The sequence below is a fragment of the Pongo pygmaeus genome, chromosome 3, assembly GCF_028885625.2.
Source record: "Pongo pygmaeus isolate AG05252 chromosome 3, NHGRI_mPonPyg2-v2.0_pri, whole genome shotgun sequence".
Taxonomy (NCBI): Eukaryota; Metazoa; Chordata; class Mammalia; order Primates; family Hominidae; genus Pongo; species Pongo pygmaeus.
Window position 1 is genome coordinate 93608712 of NC_072376.2, and position 4517 is coordinate 93613228.

The window sequence follows — 4517 nt, forward strand, 5'->3', positions numbered from 1 at the left end:
ACTCATGACTTCCTCATAACCTATTACCTCCCAAAATGTTCCACCTCTAAATATCATCATGTTGGAGGTTAGAGCTTTACCATGGGAATTTGGGGTAGAAAACAATTCAGTCTATAGCACTCCTCTAAACCTCTCCCTACCATATCACTTTACTGAAATTTAATGGCTTCATGGTTTATTCTGCTTTATAGTGTGACAGTCACCAGATAAAGTGAACTGATACACTTACGGAAGTTAAGTAGAAAAGTTAAACCCCACACCAGGTTTAAAGTCTGAATACAAAAGGGTCAATGGCTTATTGTTCAAAAGGTTTTACATAATAAGTTTACTTTGATGAATTTGCCAATATTCAGAGATTGATCTTCAGTCTTCCAGACTCAGAAATCAGATTTTTGTAGATCCAGCTTTCAGAATCCAACCTCTAATGAGAAAATTCACATTTACACAGCTCACAAAACTTTTGTGCAAATAAGAATGCCAATACATTTGTAGACAATGATAAATAAAAGCTCTCACACACACGAAAATATTCACATTGACACAGACTCCAAATTCTAATGTGTTCTTGGAAAGTCAACCTATAATCAGAAAGCTGCTTGCTAAAGAAGAATTCAGAGGACAAGAGATTATCTGCCTAATTAAAATGTCTAGTATCATGAGGCTAAGAAAGCCTGATCTATCCGCCATCACTGTAGAAATATCCTTAAACCTAAAGGATCACGAGAAACAGTCGATTGGCAGGACCTTCTCTTCCTGAAGTATGCCCAGATTGGGCCTCCCAAGTCACTCTGATGTGCCACACTTCTGTTGCTAAATTATATCACGGATGATGAAATTCTCCAGTCTTGCTCAGGCCTGGGAGCCACTGCACCTCCTTCATAAGGATATTATAATGTTAGAGTTCAGGACAAGGGCTTGAGAGCCAGACGATCTCAGTTCTGCCACTTTCTGGCCATGTGACTTTGAGGACTCCATTGAAAATGTCCTAAACATCAGTTTCCTCCATTGCAATATTAAGAAAATAACCTCATTTAATTTGCAAAATTGTTGTAAGGATTACATATGTAATATTTTTCACAAATTAGCTTTCATAAATACTAAAAAAACTTACCTATTATTTAGTGGGAATTTACAAATCTGTTTAAATTCATTATCTGATTTTATAGTGTGACTCCCAGGGCACAATCTCATTTGTCTTATTTCCAACTTCCTTGCAGCTATGGTTTATCTCATATTTGCTCCTGGAACCTATCTATCATACTGATTATAGAGACATGTGAGTAACTCTTTCTAGAGTACACACTGACTTTTCTGTCCAGTGACAGAGGGCGGCAGGAGATACCATTACTTACCACTTTTCTAGGACAGGAGTGGAGAGTTCAGGCCACAAAGAGAGAACATCACTGCGGAAAGTTTGTGATAGTGTTGAAAGGAGGCAGCAGAAGACACTATAGAGGTAAAATGCAGAAGTAAACTGCTTATGTTCTCATGGGTTTGCCAAAACCCATGATTACCTCTTTCCTTTATTTTATACTTTCTTTATTGCAAAATATACTATATCTATCCAAAAGTATATATGCTGGCTTTGTTCATAATTGTTTCCTTGTTGTTTTTTTTTTTATATTTTTGCTACCTTAATATTGGTCCCTAGGTGTTTTAGTATGTTTTTGAACTTCACATAAATGTAATCACACATTATTTTATGATTCCACTTCACTCTTCCACTTGGAGCCCCAAGAAGGCAGCATGATGTGGAGTGGTAACAGCTGCAAAGTATGACCACTGGGCCTTGGGCAGCCCATGGACTGCCCTGCACCAGCATGTTGTCCTGTTGTGCTGACCAGGGACAGAAGCAGCTCAGAATGCTGGACTTCAAAGAGCTTTGTTCTTGCAGTCAGGGACTAGAAACCCTAAGCAGTGATCCATTAGTGGACATAGGACCAAGGAAATGTCAGTAGTTGCCACACGGTAAATAACTTGACTGCTGTGTCTTAAGTTTTTAACTTTCATCCATGATGTTGGATATAGTTATAGTTCATTCATTTTCATTACTATATAGTATCTCATTCTATGACTATAACAGATAATTTATCTATTCTACTTTTTATAGAAATTATTTTGATTTTCCAGTTTCTTTTCAGATCATATAAATTTTTCTCCTTTTACTAATGGTTTTCATGAAGAGGAACAATTCTGAGTCTTAAATCAATTTTTGAGGCCTTATTTTGGCAAGGGTCTCTATATATTATTTTATATATAAATGAATAATTAAGATTATTAACATAATAATTTTTAAAAAGTATTTAGGTTCCAGTTTTATCTATTCTGAATAATGCTTCTTTGAAAATGCTTGTACATGTCAGGGGTGAATCTGTAACAAAAGAATCAAATGGACATTCTAAAATTTTAAAATGTAGTATATAAAAGTAAGAATGTAACAGATTGGTTTAACAGCAGATGGGACATTAACTGAATCTCCATTAACTGAAAGACAGATCAATGCAAAGGACTCAAATTAAAGTATAAAGAGAAAAAGAATTGGTAGGATTTAAAAAAAAAATGTAGAAAAGTTCCAATGTTGAATTGTGTGGCCTGACCTAGTCCCAGCCAGTCAAAGTGCCAATATTCCCTTAGTCACAGGATTGAATCAAGAGTTGGCATGTAATTTGTTTTGGTGCAATCAGAGCTAATTTTGGAGCTTAGTTTTGAACCACTGGGATGTGATGCTCTCTTTTCCATTGAACTTGAACCTGAAACTTCAGTGTTAACCTGGAACTTCTGGGCTGGTATCTAGTTAGGGTCAAGAGAGAAGAGTAACTAAGTCCTTATAAGATCATTTGAGACCCTGGGGAGAGCTACAACAATCCTATCCTTGACAGTTATGTGAGCAAATATTTCTACTCTTGCTTTAGATCTGTTAGAGTTGGTTTTTTGCTTTGTTTTGTTTTTCTCGCCTTCAACAAGAGCCTTAACTATAAATACTTCTTCACTCTTGTGCATTCCCCAAATGCCCTCTTGCATGCCATACAAAAGGAAAGGTAGATCTCATAGTATGGAGAACTTTAGACCAACTCCCTGGCCTATCTCCTAAAGTGTATATGATCTTGAATCTGGCCCTTTCCCAGTAAAGCTACAGCATTGCTCTAGAAGGCTGACTGACAGCATAAGGGACAGCTGTGTAGAAATCTCCTTCTTCATTGGCTCCCCAGTGACCTATATTCATCTAGCAAGCCTTGCATTCCTCTGTCCCTTGCTCATTTTTTAGACCCTAAGTTTAACATATTGTTTTAATTAACATTTTAGGAGCTAAACTCAGAGAGCAGTGATTTTGTCTGAGTGGGAGGGTTCGTGATTACTCTCTGAATGGTATCATATTCAAAGCAAGTAAAGAAATGCTTGTGAATTTCAATTGCTTTTCCTTTTCAGTCGGAAGATAAACCTAACATTCAAAATTGCCATCAGACAGAGAAGAAAGCCTGCTTGCTTGCATCTCTGTAAACTGACTTCTCAGAGCCTCACGGCCCTCTCCTATTGAGCTCTCTTTCCATTCCCATCTCCTTTTCAGTTGTAATACCCTAGGTCGCCCTGGGCTTTGCGCTCTGAACTCTAGGCAAGGCACTATTTATTAACTGGCTGATTATTTGACACATAGAAACTGCCCTCATTTGAAGCTACATTGAAAAATGTCTTTTTAAGTTTTACATTATCCTTTATTCCCTCTTTTTCACTGGGATAATATTTTTGAAAAACTCCTGGATTGAGCTTTGTTTCCAATATTTCTTTTTATTCTTTGTTCTGCTTTGCTCTTTATATCCCTTCCCCCTCAACCCACACACACATAAAATTAACTAAGTCAGAGCTTATAAACTGGCAGGCTGTAAAGCTGGCCGACAGATATGTTTCATTTCACCTTAATATATTTTAAAATTTTGTCTTTATTATATGCAGTTAATATCAGGAGATACCACGTAACAATGATCACTTCAGGAATTTTCTTGAAATATCAGACTATCTGGCACCCTGAACCCAAATTCCTTTATGGCAACAATTAAATAGAGCTAAATAGCGACAGCACCTTTCATCTTACAATTGGTACACTTCACTCATTTACCCACTTCACTCTTCCACTTGGGGCCCCAAGAAGGCAGCATGATGCCGAGTAGAAACAACTGCAAAATGTGACCACTGGGCCTTGGGCAGCCAATGGACTGCCCTGCACCAGCATGTTGTCCTGTTGTGCTGACCAGGGACAGAAGCAGCTCAGAAAGCTGGACTTCAAAGAGCCTTGTTCTTGGAGTCAGGGACTAGAAACCCTAAGCAGTGATCCATCAGTGGACATAGGACCAAGGAAATGTCAGTAGTTGCCACGGGGTGAATAAACGGTAGCCAAGACCAGAAACTCCCAGTGCCTCAGCATTGCAGAAAAATGGAATGAGGAAAAAAAAATTATGTTACCTTATCAAAATTTAAAAAGTTATTTCTTTTATATATCTGAATGTGTAGACTGAGATTCATGC

At 37.6% G+C, this 4517-nt stretch overlaps 1 non-coding gene across 1 annotated transcript; it reads left to right on the forward strand.

Annotated features, from left to right (window-relative positions):
- The first annotated feature begins 2121 nt into the window (after nucleotides 1-2121).
- Nucleotides 2122-2237, forward strand: LOC129036031 (U5 spliceosomal RNA). The gene has a single exon (XR_008502482.1). It is a non-coding gene; the product is annotated as a U5 spliceosomal RNA (small nuclear RNA).
- Nucleotides 2238-4517: the final 2280 nt, after the last annotated feature.